The sequence below is a fragment of the Mixophyes fleayi genome, chromosome 1, assembly GCF_038048845.1.
Source record: "Mixophyes fleayi isolate aMixFle1 chromosome 1, aMixFle1.hap1, whole genome shotgun sequence".
NCBI lineage: Eukaryota > Metazoa > Chordata > Amphibia > Anura > Limnodynastidae > Mixophyes > Mixophyes fleayi.
The window spans coordinates 363,195,510-363,213,829 of NC_134402.1; positions in this window are offsets into that span (position 1 = coordinate 363,195,510).

Consider the following 18,320-nt stretch of genomic DNA (forward strand, 5'->3'; position numbering starts at 1 on the left):
GAATATAGTCATGCTTAAAGGCAAATGATCACTGCTGTACAAGGTGTTACTATGTATTCTGGTATGTCCAAAAATACTAAATGACACTAGGTACCTGATATTTAATTTATTCTGTGCTATTTTTTTGTGTGTGTGTGTGTGTGTATATATATATAGATAGATAGATAGATAGATAGATAGATAGATACAGATAAAGATAGATATATATGTGTATAGAATGCTCTTTTAGCAACAGCCTGCTTTGCTGTTAGTGAAAGACACCTGAGGAGGTCGTTTTCCAGGGCAAGAAGTAGATAGAAAACTTTTATATCCTCCCATGTAATGCATGTCCATTTAATGTAGAGGTAACTGTGCTATCCAGACACAGAACAGGATTCATTTTTTAATTGTAAGTAAGGAAATGTTCAAGTTTCCTTTTGTTTATGTCAGACGCAGCCCAGCCAGGGATTTAAAGTGGAATAAACCATATTTAAAATTAAACTTTTTTCACCTCATTTCTACCCTTACAACTATCCAATAAGACCTGCAAGCATAAGTAATTCCATCTAGATAACCTTCTTCCTCTCCATAATTGCATTTATTCATATATGTTAAACATACTGCCATTTTGCTTGCTCCAATGAGGTAAAATTAACTATATGTACAGTAAGCAATAGAAGAGTGCTGCTGGGATTGCTGAGACAAGATCAGTATTTGGAGTGCACTCCAGGATAGAGATGTCCGGGCTTGGTTCTCTGAGGACCGAGCCGACCCGAAAGTTTGCCGATCCAAATACCAAGCTGAGTTGGCTCGGTACTTCTGCATGCCCTCAGATGTGAAAACGAAGCAAAACGTCATTGTTGCTTTGTCGGATCTCATGAGGTTTGGATCCTATAAGTACCACCCTACACATTGATCCAGCACCATTTCACAGAGAAACACAGAAGAGATAGCACGGTTCTCTACAGTCTCTAGTGCAGTTGGGCAGCATCATATCTAAAACAGAAAGAGGAGGGAGTGGCAGTTTTCTTAAAAGTCTCCAGTGTCATTCTACTGAGTTATAACTCACACAGAAACAGGAGACGTGTATTGCTCCATTGCTAATTGTAACTGCTGAAATAGAAATAATAGGGCTGGCATTGTTCTTCAAAATCTAAAGTCACATTGTGCTGTGTTATTATAGCTCACACAGAAAGAAACAGGAGAGGTCCCAGTGTTGTTGAAAGTCTACAGTCTAGGTGGCATTGCTCCATTGCTAATTGTCATTGCTGAAATAGAAATAATAGGGCTATCAGTGTTTTTCAAAATCTGCAGTCACATTGTACTGTGTTATTATAGTTTACACAGAAACAGAAGTGGTCCATTGTTCCATTGCTGAAACAGAAATATAGGCTTGTTTGACCTTTCTTACCATCTCACCTCGGTTTAGCCAGCCTTCCTCCCTGCCACTGGGCTCCTATCCTGTCTCAGGACCGTGACAGTTATTATAGCTCACACAGAAACAGGAGACGTGCATTGCTCCATTGCTAATTGTCATTGCTGAAATAGAAATAATAGGGCTGTCAGTGTTCTTCAGAATTTGCAGTCGCATTGTACTGTGTTATTATAGCTCACACAGAAACAGGAGAGGTCCCAGTTTCGTTGCCAGTCTACAGTCTACGTGGCATTGCTCCATTGCTAATTGTCATTGCTAAAATAGAAATAATAGGGCTGTCAGTGTTCTTCAAAATCTGCATTGACATTGTACTGTGCCATAGCTCACCCAGAAATAGGAGGGGTGGCAGTGTTTAGTGCTGATACAGAAATTCAAATATTAGGGCTGGCAGTGTTTTTAAAAGTCTCCAGTGACATTCTACTGTGCCATAGCTCATACAGAACAAGGAGGGGTGTCAGTGTCCTTGTCACTCTCCAGTCTTCAATCACATTGTTCTTGTCACTCTCCAGTCTCAGTGCCGTTGGTCACTCAAAAACAGGGGTAGCAGTGTTCTTGTCACTCTCCAGTCTTCAGTCACATTGTTCTTGTCACTCTCCAGTCTCAGTCATGATTATACTAATCCCTCTACGTCATGTGCTAAAGCCCATGTTCAAGTGCATAGTGGTTTTAAGTCAGGGAAACAAAAATGAAAAAAAAAAGCTTGTACCTTTTTAATGAAAAAAACACCTCTCTAATAAAGGTGAAAGTTTACTGTAGAAAAACATAAAATTGCCAACATGCCATTCTACCACAAATATTAATAAGCATACCAGCATCAGGTAGCTCCCTTCTCTCAGCTTGATCCCAGCACCTGCAATCTACACTGTCAACATCCTTACCCTCATCAGTGTGTGCATCATCCTCACACAATACTAATTCATCCCCGCTGAAATCCACCATTACAGATGTCTCTGTACTTTAATGTAATTGCCGGCATTGACCTTCCCCGTGGAATTTGTAGTTCATTTTGCGATAGATCTGTCACGATTTTGGGCAATTCTTTTACACCATACTAAATTTCAAAATGTTGTGCAGACTCATCTGTATCACCACTAGGAAAGCTAAGTTTTTACCAGCAGCAATTTCCAGAGAAACTAAAGGAGGAGACGTCATTGTGTCATGTACCACTTGAGCTGTCAGCTTGCTGACCAGGAGCTCATTGTATCTCTTGAGATCTGAGTTAGCTGGAAAGAAAGAGAAGACATAGATCTTAACCTAGGATCATGCACAGTTCCAAAAATGTAGTGATTCAATTTCAACTCTCGGATCATGGCGAAGCAATAAAGTACTTGATCTACAAGTCCTACATAGTTAGCAGAATTGCTTGGTTTTTCCAAAAGTCTAATTTGGGGAATCACTTGACTCAAGTTAACAGTGTCTGAACTCACTTCACAGGTGACTATTTAGTGTGCTTTCAGCACCTTGCACAACACGGAAAGTATTCTCCACTGCACTGGACTAAAGTACATTCCCCTCAAATTCGATTCTTCTTGCAGCAGTTGCTATCTCCTACATGCTGTTGCAGAATGCCGAAAATGAACCAAATTATTTCTGGACACAGACAGCAAGTCACTGTCATTTTTTAAAAAGCTCGGTACAACCAAGTTGATTGTGTGAGCAAAACAAGGAATGCTGTAATGCTCTCACAATATTGGTGGCGTTATCATAAATGAAAATGTAGGATACCACTTTGTATTTACAACAGGATGTGGGGGATATTTGTGTAGCTGACGATGGTGCTTATGAAGATGTTGATGAGGATGTTGATGAGGATGATGATGAGGATGATGTTGTTTGTGTAAGTCTTGCACCAGTGGAAGCAGTTCTTGCCAGTGATAAGAAAAATGGCATTGTCATGCCTGGGCATAAGACAAAAAATTCCACCTCTTATATGTGCAATTATTTTTGCCCAATCATGACAACAGTTGTCTAGCCATTTGTAACATTTATAAAGCTACACCAACAACACCTTCCTCATCAATATCCTCACTAGTGATCGGAGTTAGTCCTGCATCCAAGTTGCTAAGGCTAGATGACTTCTCCCCTATCCAGGATTATTCTGAAGAATGAGCGTCAGTCCAGCTGCTGCAGCTGCTGGGGGTGGATCTTTAACCCAGAAGCAAACCAAGAAGAAGACTACTAGTAGTTTGCAAAAAATTGACTGTAAAACAATCCTTTGCAAGAGGAGGCAACCATGAAAGCTGTCACCGATTTGCAAAGCGGATCACAGACACATTATGGCGATTATGCTAGTATTAGATCTGCGTTCAATATCCACAATTAATGCAACTGGTTTTAGACAGTTAATTGAGGTCCTGTATCCCCATTACCAAATTCCATCACAACATTATTTTACTAGAAATGCAATTCCTCACCTCTACCAGAAGGTTCCATAAAATGTCATTATTGGGCTACAAAATGCCATTCTACCCACTGTACACTTAACCACAGATATCTGGACAAGCGGAAGTGGGCAAACTAAAGATTATGGGCCTGAGTCATTAAGGAGAGCAAAGCATAAAAAAGGAGTAACTCTGCACCTGGGCAAAAACATGTTGCACTGGAGGGGGAGGTACATTTAAAATGCGGGGACATATTTATAGTTGAGGTAGGGCATGTCCTATTATAAATTTAAATTTCAGTGTAAAAATAAAGTATTTGTGTGCTACATGAAAAAATAGGCAGTATTTAACTTATGTGCAAAATAATAAACTCATTTACACCCCTTGCATTGCAACAAGGTTTGTCCCAGAGAACATTTACTCCTTTTTTGGCTTACTCTCCTTAATAACTCAGGCCCTATATGAATGTGACAGCCCACTGGGTTGGTGAATTGCCTTCAGCAGCAGGGACAGCAACAGCGTGTACCCAACAACGCCAGTCTATTCCGAGACATGCTACTCTGTATATCAGCGGCTTTACTAAGAGGCATACCAATGACAATCTGTTTGAAAAACTAAGGGATGTCATTGCAACATGGTTGATCCCATTTGGACTCTCCTGAGGATATGTCATTTACGATAATGCCACCAATATTGTGCGAGCATTACAGCTGGGTGAAATCCATCACATTCCCTGTTTTGTTCACACAATCTATTTGGTGGTACAGAGCTTTTTAAAAAATGACAGGGACGTGCAGAAGATGCTGTCTGTAGGCCGAAAAATTTCGGGACATTTTCGGCATTCTGCAACAGCATGTAGGAAATTGCAGTAGCTGCGAGAACAATATATTTTGCCCTACCACCAACTGAAGCAAGAGGTGGTAACACGATGGAATTACACACTTTATATGCTTGTGAGGACGGAGGAACAGCGAAAAGCCACCCACGCTTCCTCCACAAGCCATGCCATTGGGAAAGTAGGGGGAATGTATATTAGTCCAGCGCAGTGGAGAATACTTTTCAAAGTAGTCACCTGTGAACTGAGTTCAGAAACTGATAGCTTGAGCAAAGTGATTCCTTTAATTAGACTTTTGGAAAAGCACCTTGAAAAATTGAAAGAGGAGATGAAACAAAGAAATTACACTAAGTATGTCGGACTTGTAGATGAAGTTCTTTAATTGCTTTGCCAGAATCGAAGAGTTATCAACTTCTGGAAATCGTATCACTACATCTTGGCGACTATGCTTGATCCTAGGTTTAAGAGCTATGTCTTCTCTTTATTTCCCATTGTCCCTGATTACAAGAGAGGCAATGAGATCCTGGTGAGCAAGTTGAGAACTGAAGTGGTACCTGACACAATGGCGTCCACTCCATAAGTTTCTCAGGCTACTGCTGCTAGGAAAAAGCTTAACTAAGCTTTTCTAAGAAACCCAAGGATGATGCACATGATTCAGTATAACATTTTGATATTTGGTTCTGGTCTAAAAGATTTGCCCAAAAATCGTGACAGCTCTGTCGTAAAATGAACTACAAATTCTACGAGGAAAACTTTTAGTGGCATTTAGATCAAAGTACAGAGACTTCTGTAATGGTGGATTCGAGCGGGGATGAATTAGTATTGTGTGATGATGATGTACACACTGATGAGGGTGAGGAAGATGACAATGTAGATTGCAGGTGCTGGGATCTAGCTGAGAGAAGGAAGCTAGCTGATGCTGGAATGCTTATTAATATTTGGTAAAATGAAATGTTGGCAATTTTATGTTTTTCAACAGTAAAGTTTCACCTTTATTAAAGATGTGTTTTTTCTTTAGGTAAAAGCATTTTTTTACAATTTTGTTTTTGACATTTATGTTACATAGACTTCTGCAATGGTAGTTTCCTGCGGGGTTGAATTGATATTGTGTTAAGATGAAGTTTGTTTTCAATCATCCTTTCAATTGCTTCTCTCTTGTACGTGTGACCACATACTTTGTTTTTCGCTGGGTTCACCATCTCCAACCCACCGTGGCACCCCAAATTGGTCTTCCTCTGATAAATGCATGCATCCCGGGGGGTCAACGCTCGTCGCCATGTATTAGCTGTATTACCACAGTTATCCAAGTAATGGGTGGAGCTATCAATGGAACCATAACTGATTTAATGAACCATTCTCAGTTTCACTGTACCGGCTGGTGTCTTAGCTGTTGTTTAAACTGGACATATTTATCATCCTGCCTCAGGGCCTCCTCTGTATTATTCTTCTGAAGCGCAGTGTATCTCTCATGTACAAGCTCTCTTAAATCCAGGATCTCACGTTTTAATTTAAGTACGGTCTCTTCAACTGCATCTATATATTGGTGTAAATCTCTGTTCACTGCAGCGCATTCCAACATGACAGATTCCATGCTGCCCATGTCACAGTCTGTCTAAAGCAGATGTAAAGCCACTCCATTTGTAATATCCATTCCTGTGTCTACATAAGTTTGGCAGTTCTTCAGGGATGAGAGAGAGGTATCCAGAGAGAAGAAGGAGATTAAATATGCAGCACGAGCAGACATGGTTTAATAATGTAGTGTTCATTGACAGCACTGTTGGGCTTAAGGCTTGTTTTGTGGGGGACCAAACAAACCAAGCACTTCAGCCACAAAAGTGGCACCCCTGGTCGCTGGAGTGCTTGCTTTGTTAAAATGTACATGTCCTTTTCAATATCTTACATAAGGGTGGGTGGGTGGCAGGGCCCAAAGACAATTCCATCTTGCACCACTTTTCTTTTCTGCCACAGCTGTTTGGTATTGCTTCCTAGATGTGCTATGAACTGCTCTATCACTTAGCATCTTGCTAGGTCGCTGCAGTCTTTGTCCGAAAGTGTATGAAAATAATATTGTGACCTGTGAGGTGGTGAAAATTGACGGCAAATGACTGGAAATTAGTGTTATTGAGGTTAATAATAATGTACTAACTGCCGAGTTTCAAACTGCCTCTGGAAGGAAAGTCGGCACAGGGACTATTCATTGGGAGCTTCATGGATTGAGTTTCTATGGCCTAGCAGCGGTACACAAGCCTCAGATCACCATCATTTCCAAATGACAAATAGAGTGATGCAAAGCACACTACCATTGGACTCGGTGGAAATGTGTTCTCTGGAGTGACAAGTAGCACTCCACCATCTGGCGGTCTGGTGGACGAGTTTAAGTTTGGCTGATGCCAGGAGAACAAGTTTCTGTCTAAATGCGTACTGTTAAGTTTGGTGGAAAAGGGTCTGTTTTTCATGTTTAGATATGGCCGCCTCAGTTCCAGTGAAGGACAAACTTAATGCTACAGCATACAAAGATATCCTAGAAAACTGTGTGCTTCCAACTTTCTAGCAACAGTTTGGAGGAGGCTCATTCCAGTTTCAGCATGATAATGTTCCCGTGCACAAAACAAGGTCCATCAAATAATGGTTTCCAGAGTTTGGCGTAAAAGATTTTGACAGCAGATCCACCTAGCTATCTAGTCTACCCATTTTATTTTATTTTTTTAACTTATGGTAACCTCCAACTCTATTTAATCCTTATTTCTTATTAAGGATACCCCTATGTCTACCACAAGCATGTTTAAATTGCTCTACTGTATTAGCCTCTGATGGGAGGTTATTCCACTTTCATCCATTATGTTACCTGGAGATGCAGAGGAGCCAAGCGAGGTGGAAAAGGAGGCCACAGGATACGCCATCTGTGTATGTGGCGGAGGAACTGTAGCCACAGGAAGACAAATGTGGGTGTAGTGAGCATAAGTCTATAGCAAAATGGATTCAATTCAAAACACCTCTAAAGTATGATCCATTCAACATAGTAGAGATTGACCAATGCAAATAGTTTATTATATTCAGAATCAACTAGTTTACCCTCCTACCCTATGCCACCTCTTTATTCTCCTTCACATTTGCCACATGTTGCCCCTATGTCACATGCTGCCCATCCTGCCCTTAAGGCACATGTTGCCCCTCCCGCCCCTATGCCACTCTCCTTCACACTTGCCACATTTTTACTCTCCTTCCTATATGCCACATGCTGCCCCTCCTTCCCATCTGCAACATATTTACTCTCTACCCCACTGTCATCTGCTGCTCCTTCTGCCCCTGTGGCATCTGCTGCTCCTCCTGCCCCGGTGATCTCTGCTGCTTCCCCTGCCCCTGTGGCATCTGCTGCTTCTCCTACCACTGTGGCATCTGCTGCTCCCCCTGCCCCAGTGGCATCTTCTGCTTGGGTGACCCGGAGGCATCCAGTACCCACCAGCACAGGCAGTGTCGGACTGGGGCATGAAGGACCCACTGGGAGAATGCAATAATAGGGCCCATGAAATATTGTGTGTGCGACACCGAAGGGATGGTGTCAGCCACCAGAGGGGTGTGGCCAGCCCAGAAAATAAAGATTATATTTTCGTTTGGTACAACTGTAGCTCCTCAGAGCTGCACCACTTTCTCCACTTAAACTGTTTTTTTTCAAATCTTGCACTGCAGCCTTAAGTCTGTGAATACGTCAGCTAGGCAGCAGCAAATTTGAAAACAAGTGGATGTAGCAGCTTAGCGCTGGCAAGTTACATCCCTATTCCTGCCCATTTCTCTTTATGTAGTTCCATGCCGCTTTATTTGATTTTGACTGTTGTCTGTTACACCAACATTGTTTGTATTTTTGCTCAATTGATTTGTTTGTATCTTTAAGTACTATGTATATTAACAAAGCCTCCTGATATTTAGGGTTAGCAAGGTAGCTACATCTAATCTGTCAGGCTTTTACGTAGAAGGAGGCCTCATTAAATCAGTTTGGGTCACTTATGCAGATTATAAGGGAGTCCTCACTTTGTTGATTTTACTAAACTCCAGCTTTGTGTGATGGTTCTCAGCACATTAGTAGAAAGGGCAGTTTTGCGGGTGAATGAAGAACTAGATCGCTCACAGACCAAATCTTGGCAATAGGGGGTTCTATCTCCTTCTATACTGTTTGGGTACCTATGAGTGAACTCTCCGTAATGCTGAATGTTTCTGACTTACTGGTAAAACAGTTCCCTCTTTCCGTGCATTTACACCTAAGTGTACAATCCAGTGCAGGTAAGCATGATTTTACAGGTGCAGATACTCACTCAGTTGTTGACCCTCCTGTGTGTTGTAAGACGATATCAAACTGGTCTCCTCTCCGCTCACACTGTCTCTCATCATTTTTGCATCAGTAGTAGAACCTATCTCTGAAACCATTAGATCTAACTTAGAAAAGAGGATATAAAGACAGAGAAGGTCCAACATAAAATCAAGATGTTTGCAGACGATATTATCCTATTTAGGGAATAAGTTAACTTCTCGTGTAAAATAATTTGAATACTCTTATTAAAGATATAAGGATGGGCCATCACCAAAACTCGAACTAAGCTATTATAGCTGGTAGGCAGGCTTTACATGGGAAAAATTATACATCATATAATTATCATTATAATCACATACTAATTTTGCTCTCAGTTTCAGATGAAGGTTAAAAAGTACATAAACTGAAAATGGCTATGGGTTTGCACCTGGGGAGCTGTGACTTTGGATCAAATTAAAGTGTGATTTGAAGATGATATCAGAAAAATATAGGTTTTTATGAGGATTGTGTATGTTCCCCTTGGATTCCAAAATGCACTATTATGTGCACAATTTTTTAGTAAATTAACTGAATTAGCGTCAATGCAGTATCTCATACAAATTAATTTAGTCCCTCTCTCATATACACACACGTATCTCATACACATTAGCTTACAGTTCCTCTCTCATATATACACACATATCCCATACACATTAACTTACAGTCCCTCTCTCATATATACACATATATTTCATACACATTAACTTACAGTCTCTCTCTCATATACACAAACATATCTCTTACACGTTAACTTACAGTCCCTCTCTCATATATACACACATATTTCATACACATTAACTTACAGTCTCTCTCTCATATACACAAACATATCTCTTACACGTTAACTTACAGTCCCTCTCTCATATATACACACATATTTCATACACATTAACTTACAGTCCCTCTCTCATACACATATCTCTTACACATTAACTTACAGTCCCTCTCTTATATATACACACATATTTCATACACATTAACTTACAGTCTCTCTCTCATATACATAAACATATCTCTTACACATTAACTTACAGTCCCTATCTCATATATACACACATATGTCATACACATTAACTTACAGTCCCTCTCTCATATACACACACATATCTCATACACATTAACTTACAGTCCCTCTCTCATATACACACACATATCTCATACACATTAACTTACAGTCCCTCTCTCATATACACACACATATCTCATACACATTAACTTACAGTCCCTCTCTCATATACACACATATCTCATACACATTAACTTACAGTCCCTCTCTCTCATATACACACATATCTCATACATATTAACTTACAGTCCCTCTCTCTCATATACACACATATCTCTTACACATTAACTTACAGTCCCTCTCTCATATATACACACATATGTCATACACATTAACTTACAGTCCCTCTCTCATATACACACATATCTCTTACACATTAACTTACAGTCCCTCTCTCATATATACACACATATGTCATACACATTAACTTACAGTCCCTCTTTCATATACACACATATCTCATACACATTAACTTACAGCCCCTCTCTCTCATATACACACATATCTCTTACACATTAACTTACAGTCTCTCTCTCTCATATATACACACGTATCTCATACACATTAGCTTACAGTTCCTCTCTCATATATACACACATATCCCATACACATTAACTTATAGTCCCTCTCTCATATATACACATATATTTCATACACATTAACTTACAGTCTCTCTCTCATATACACAAACATATCTCTTACACGTTAACTTACAGTCCCTCTCTCATATATACACACATATTTCATACACATTAACTTACAGTCTCTCTCTCATATACACAAACATATCTCTTACACGTTAACTTACAGTCCCTCTCTCATATATACACACATATTTCATACACATTAACTTACAGTCCCTCTCTCATACACATATCTCTTACACATTAACTTACAGTCCCTCTCTTATATATACACACATATGTCATACACATTAACTTACAGTTCCTCTCTCATATATACACACATATCCCATACACATTAACTTACAGTCCCTCTCTCATATATACACACATATTTCATACACATTAACTTACAGTCCCTCTCTCATACACATATCTCTTACACATTAACTTACAGTCCCTCTCTTATATATACACACATATTTCATACACATTAACTTACAGTCTCTCTCTCATATACATAAACATATCTCTTACACATTAACTTACAGTCCCTATCTCATATATACACACATATGTCATACACATTAACTTACAGTCCCTCTCTCATATACACACACATATCTCATACACATTAACTTACAGTCCCTCTCTCATATACACACACATATCTCATACACATTAACTTACAGTCCCTCTCTCATATACACACACATATCTCATACACATTAACTTACAGTCCCTCTCTCATATACACACATATCTCATACACATTAACTTACAGTCCCTCTCTCTCATATACACACATATCTCATACATATTAACTTACAGTCCCTCTCTCTCATATACACACATATCTCTTACACATTAACTTACAGTCCCTCTATCATATATACACACATATGTCATACACATTAACTTACAGTCCCTCTCTCATATACACACATATCTCTTACACATTAACTTACAGTCCCTCTCTCATATATACACACATATGTCATACACATTAACTTACAGTCCCTCTTTCATATACACACATATCTCATACACATTAACTTACAGTCCCTCTCTCTCATATACACACATATCTCTTACACATTAACTTACAGTCTCTCTCTCTCATATATACACACATATCTCATACACATTAACTTACAGTCCCTCTCTCATATATAAAAACATATCTCATACACATTAACTTACAGTCCCTCTCTCATATACACACATATCTCTTACACATTAACTTACAGTCCCTCTCTCATATATACACACATATTTCATACACATTAACTTACAGTCTCTCTGTCATATACACAAACATATCTCTTACACATTAACTTACAGTCCCTCTCTCATATATACACACATATGTCATACACATTAACTTACAGTCCCTCTCTCATATACACACATATCTCTTACACACTAACTTACAGTCCCTCTCTCATATATACACACATATGTCATACACATTAACTTACAGTCCCTCTCTCATATACACACACATATCTCTTACACATTAACTTACAGTCCCCCTCTCATATATACACACATATGTCATACACATTAACTTACAGTCCCTCTCTCATATACACACATATCTCTTACACATTAACTTACAGTCCCTCTCTCAAATATACACACATATCTCATACACATTAACTTACAGTTCCTCTCTCATATATACACACATATCCCATACACATTAACTTACAGTCTCTCTCTCACATATACACACATATGTCATACACATTAACTTACAGTCCCTCTCTCATATATAAAAACATATCTCATACATATTAACTTACAGTCCCTCTCTCTCATATACACACATATCTCTTACACATTAACTTACAGTCCCTCTCTCATATATACACACATATTTCATACACATTAACTTACAGTCTCTCTCTCATATACACACATATCTCTTACACATTAACTTACAGTCCCTCTCTCATATATACACACATATGTCATACACATTAACTTACAGTCCCTCTCTCATATACACACATATCTCTTACACATTAACTTACAGTCCCTCTCTTATATATACACACATATGTCATACACATTAACTTACAGTCCCTCTCTCATATACACACATATCTCATACACATTAACTTACAGTCCCTCTCTCTCATATACACACATATCTCTTACACATTAACTTACAGTCTCTCTCTCATATATACTAGAGATGGTCACTGACCCCCGTGTTTTGGTTTTGGATTCGGTTTTGGATCTGGATTACCGTTGTGTTTTGGTTTTGGTTTTGGTTTTGCAAAACCGCCATTGCGTGTTTTGGTTTTGGTTTTGGTTTTGTTTGGTTTTGTTTTGCTATTTTTTGGGAAAATCCATGTTTTTGGGCCTAAATTAACCCAATTTAGTGCTCCAACTGTTTTAGAGACAAGTAATATAATTGTTGAGGTAATAAATCATCCAAAAAAACAGTTTAATTCTTCGTTGGTAGGCCTATTCTACACACAAAACAGATTGTCTTCCTCTCCATCTATGCATATTGGCAATGCAGCCATCGTCTTTGAATGTATATTACACCCTACACTTATAGTTAAATATGTAAAGAAATGGAAAAAGCCAGTTTGGTTTCTGTCTCTCAAGGCCCCCCTCCACTTGTATAAAATACCAAAAAATTCAGCCATTATAGACTGTACAATATTAATTGACATGGAGAAAGCCAGTTTGGTTTCTGTCTCTCTAGGCCCCCCTCCACTTGTATAAAATACTAAAAAATTCAGCCATTATAGACTGTACAATATTAATTGACATGGAGAAAGACAGTTTGGGGTCACTCTGTCTCTCTAGGCCCCCCTCCACTTGTATAAAATACCCAAAAATTCAGCCATTATAGACTGTACAATATTAATTGACATGGAAAAAGCCAGTTTGGTTTCTGTCTCTCTAGGCCCCCCTCCACTTGTATCAAATACCCAAAAATTCAGCCATTATAGACTGTACAATATTATGAAAAATGGACAAAGCCAGTTTAGGGTCACTCTGTCTATGACACCCTACCCTTAAGGATAAATTGCCCTAACAGCAGCCTTTCAAGATGGTATGTGATATGGAAATGCCACAAGTCCCTTTCCTCTTTGGGGGTAGATTGCACCCTACACTTACATAGAAAGTTTTAAAAAGATGTTATCGGCATCATCTTCAGCTTAATCCTCACCCTCATCAGTGTGTACGTCATCATCACAGACTATCAATTCATCGCCGCTTGAATCCGCCATTAGAGAACAGTCAGTGCTTGGATGTCTTGGATGGTGAAGGCCTTCCTCGTGGAAGATGTAGTTCATTTTTATAAACATCATTTTCTCCACATTTTTGGGAAGTAACCTTCTACGGCGATCACTGACTAAGTTCCCTGCTGTGCTGAACACTCGTTCAGAGTACACACTGGAGGGTGGGCAGCTTAGGTATTGCAAAGCAAGTTTGTACATGGGTTTCCAAATGGCCTGCTTTTCTTCCCAGTAAGGAAAGGGACTGTCTGACATTTCCATATCAACTACCTCTTGAAAGTAATCCTCCACCATCCTTTGCATGTTTATACTCATATTGGATGGAGTTATGGGCAAAGTGACACATTTTTTTGAAAAATCCTTCAAACCAGCCCAGATGTTAAATTGTTCTCGTCTGCCCCCTGTGTCTTCCCTGCTTCTTTTTTGGAAATTTAATTTTTTACGAGCAACAGCTTGAGAAAGTGAAGGAGGACACGTCGTCAAGCCGAGGCTCAGTTCAGCGGCCAACTTGCTGAGCAATAGCTCCTTGCAAAAGTTCACATCTCGCTCATTTACAAGTAAAGACTCAATGTAGGTTTTAAACCTTGGATCAAGCACAGTGGCCAAAACGTACTGATCCGAGTTCAAGATCTTAATAACTTGAGGATCATTGTGAAGCGAATTAAGTACTTGATCGACAAGGCCAACATACTTTGCTGAATTGCTTGCTTTCAGCTCCTCCTTCATTTTCTCAAGCTGCTTTTTCAATAGTCTAATTAAAGGAATGACTTGGCTCAAACTAGCAGAGTCTGCACTGACCTCACATGTCACAACTTCAAATGGTTTCAGCACCTTGCACAGCACTGAAAGGATTCCCCACTGTGCAAGAGTGAAATACATCCCCCCTCCTTTCCCAATGTCATGACTTGTGCAATATGCTTGGATGGCTTTGCGCTGTTCCTCCATCCTCTGAAGCATGTACAGGGTGGAATTCCACCGAGTTACCACCTCTTGCTTAAGTTGGTGGCAGGGCAAGTTAAACTGCTCTTGGAGCTGCTGTAATCTCCTACATGCTGTGGCTGAATGCCTGAAATGGCCTGAAATTTTACGGGCCACCGAAAGCATCTCCTGCACCTCACGGTTATTTCGTAGGAAGCTCTGCACCACCAAGTTGATGGTGTGAGCAAAACAGGGAATATGTTGGAAATCACCCAGCTGTAATGCTCGCACTATATTGTTGGCGTTATCTGAAATGACATACCCTGGGGAGAGTCCGAGTGGTATAAGCCATGCATCAATCACATCTCTCAGTTTGCGTAACAAATTGTCAGCCGTATGCCTGTTAGTGAAGCCGGTGATACAAAGAGTGGCCTGCCTGTGACAAATGTTACGTAGTGGTGTACATGCTGCTGCTGTTCCTGCTGGTGAAGGTGAATGACCAACCCAGTGGGCTGTCACAGTCATATAGTCTTTGGTTTGGCCACTTCCACTTGTCCACATATCTGTGGTTAAGTGAACAGTGGGCAGAATGGCATTTTTCAGCGCAATCTCTACATTTTTACACACTTTTTGGTATAGTTGTGGAATAGCTTTACGGGAGAAATGGTGTCGCGATGGAATTCTGTAACGCGGACACAAAACCTCAATTAACTGTGAAAAACCAGCTGCGTTTATTGTGGAGATTGGACGCAGATCTAACACTAACATTGCAGCCATGGCGTCTGTGATTCGCTTGGCGACTGGGTGACTGCTGTCATATTTGCTTCCCCTCGCAAATGATTGTTTCACAGTTAATTGCTGAAATGTAGGACTGCTCATTTTATTAACCTGCCTCTGGGATGACGATTCACCCCCAGCAGCAGCAACAGCAGCAGCAGGACTAACGCTTTCTTCAGAGGAATCAATAATAGTGCCGGAGTCATCCAGCCTTAAGTGGGATGCCGGGCTAACTCCGAGCGCTACTGAGGATATTGATGAGGATGGTGTGGTGGGTGTATTTTGTAGCCGTCGGTATGTCGGTGAGCGGAGGGTCTTAGCTGATGAGGGAGTGCTTGTATTCTTTTGGGAAGAACTTTCAGCTTTTCCCAACACTTTGCCATGAACTCTCGTTAAATGGCGTAACATAGACGAGGTTCCAAGATGGTTAAGGTCCCTCCCTCGACTAACTGTGGCTTCACATACACTACAAATGGCTATACAATTGTTGTCTGGATTTGGGTAGAAATAATTCCACACATAAGAAGTGGATTTTTTTGTTTTATGCCCAGGCATGACAATGGCCTTTTTCTTGTCACGTGCCAGAACTGCTGCCACTGGTGCAGGACTTACACAAACAACCTCATCCTCATCAACATCCTCATTAGCGCCCTCGTCGCCTACACAAATCTCCCCCTCATCCTCTTCTAATTCCAAAGTGGCATCCTCAATTTGGGTATCACCGGCTACACTCGGGCTATTAAGGCACACATCAGCAGAATGCTCACGATTATACATCCCACTGTTGGATGGACTCTCCACAGGGATTGTTGTCATTTGTGAATCAGAGCAAATATTCTCCTGTAATGCCTCACTGTTATCTTGCAGCTCGGCTTTGATGCGTAACAGTAGTTGTGCACCAATTGTAGGCTGGGTAACTTTTTGGGATCTGCCACTAATAGCCAAAGGTGAAGGCCTCATTCTCTCTTTGCCACCTCCGTGTGTAGAATGGCATGCTTGCAATTTTTTTTTTATCGTCACTTAACTTTTGCTCAGTTACACTTCTTTTTCGCTTCAATACAGTAAAAAAAATTTGGTTTTTGTTTTTTGCACTAATTTGAAAACACTCTGTTGTTTGACATCGCCTTGGCCAGATGACGTACTGGGAACACTAACATCAGGACTGGTGACAGAACCTGGTTGCTCATTCAGATCATATGTGGACTGCTTTGAATCCATTCTGAGCGCAAACCACTGGGGAGTGCTAAAAATTATTTAGTAGATTCTGCTGACAGATATGACTTTTGACAGCCAGAAATATTAATGCACAATTAGGGAGGACACCCCAAAAGCACTGAGGTGTGCTACAAATTATTTAGTAGATACTGCTGACAGATATGACTTTTGACAGCCAGAAATATTAATGCACAATTAGGGAGGACACCCCAAAAGCACTGAGGTGTGCTACAAATTATTTAGTAGATACTGCTGACAGATATGACTTTTGACAGCCAGAAATATTAATGCACAATTATGGGGGACACCCCAAAAGCGCTGGGGAGTGCCAAATATGAAGAAAAAATAATAAACCTCTATCCTCCTCTCTGCACTAGCGATTTTGGTTAGAGCAATTGCAAGAACAATATTGTATTCTCTGTCCCTGCTCTAATTAGCCTATGACTACACCCTGCTCTCTCCCTCTGTCAAATGGCGATGGATTGCTGTGGAGGCGTGTATTTATAAAGTTGAAGTATCGCGAGAACCGAGCCCCGAGATCCGACGACGTCACAATGACGTTCGGCCTCGATTTGGATTCGGAATGGGCGGGAGAGTACCGAGCTGCTCAGCTCGGTACTCGGATACCCAAAGTTCGGGTGGGTTCGGTTCTCGGAGAACCGGACCCGCCCATCTCTAATATATACACACATATCTCATACACATTAACTTACAGTCCCTCTCTCATATATAAAAACATATCTCATACACATTAACTTACAGTCCCTCTCTCATATACACACATATCTCTTACACATTAACTTACAGTCCCTCTCTCATATATACACACATATTTCATACACATTAACTTACAGTTCCTCTCTCATATACACACATTTCTCTTACACATAAACTTACAGTTCCTCTCTCATATATACACACATATGTCATACACATTAACTTACAGTTCCTCTCTCATATACACACATTTCTCTTACACATTAACTTACAGTTCCTCTCTCATATATACACACATATGTCATACACATTAACTTACAGTCCCTCTCTCATATACACACACATATCTCATACACATTAACTTACAGTTCCTCTCTCATATATACACACATATCCCATACACATTAACTTACATTCACTCTCTCATATACACACACATATCTCATACACATTAACTTACAGTCCCTCGCTCATATACACACATATCTCTTACACATCAACTTACAGTCCCTCTCTCAAATATACACACATATCTCATACACATTAACTTACAGTTCATCTCTCATATATACACACATATCCCATACACATTAACTTACAGTCTCTCTCTCACATATACACACATATGTCATACACATTAACTTACAGTCCATCTCTCATATATAAAAACATATCTCATACATATTAACTTACAGTCCCTCTCTCTCATATACACACATATCTCTTACACATTAACTTACAGTCCCTCTCTCATATATACACACAT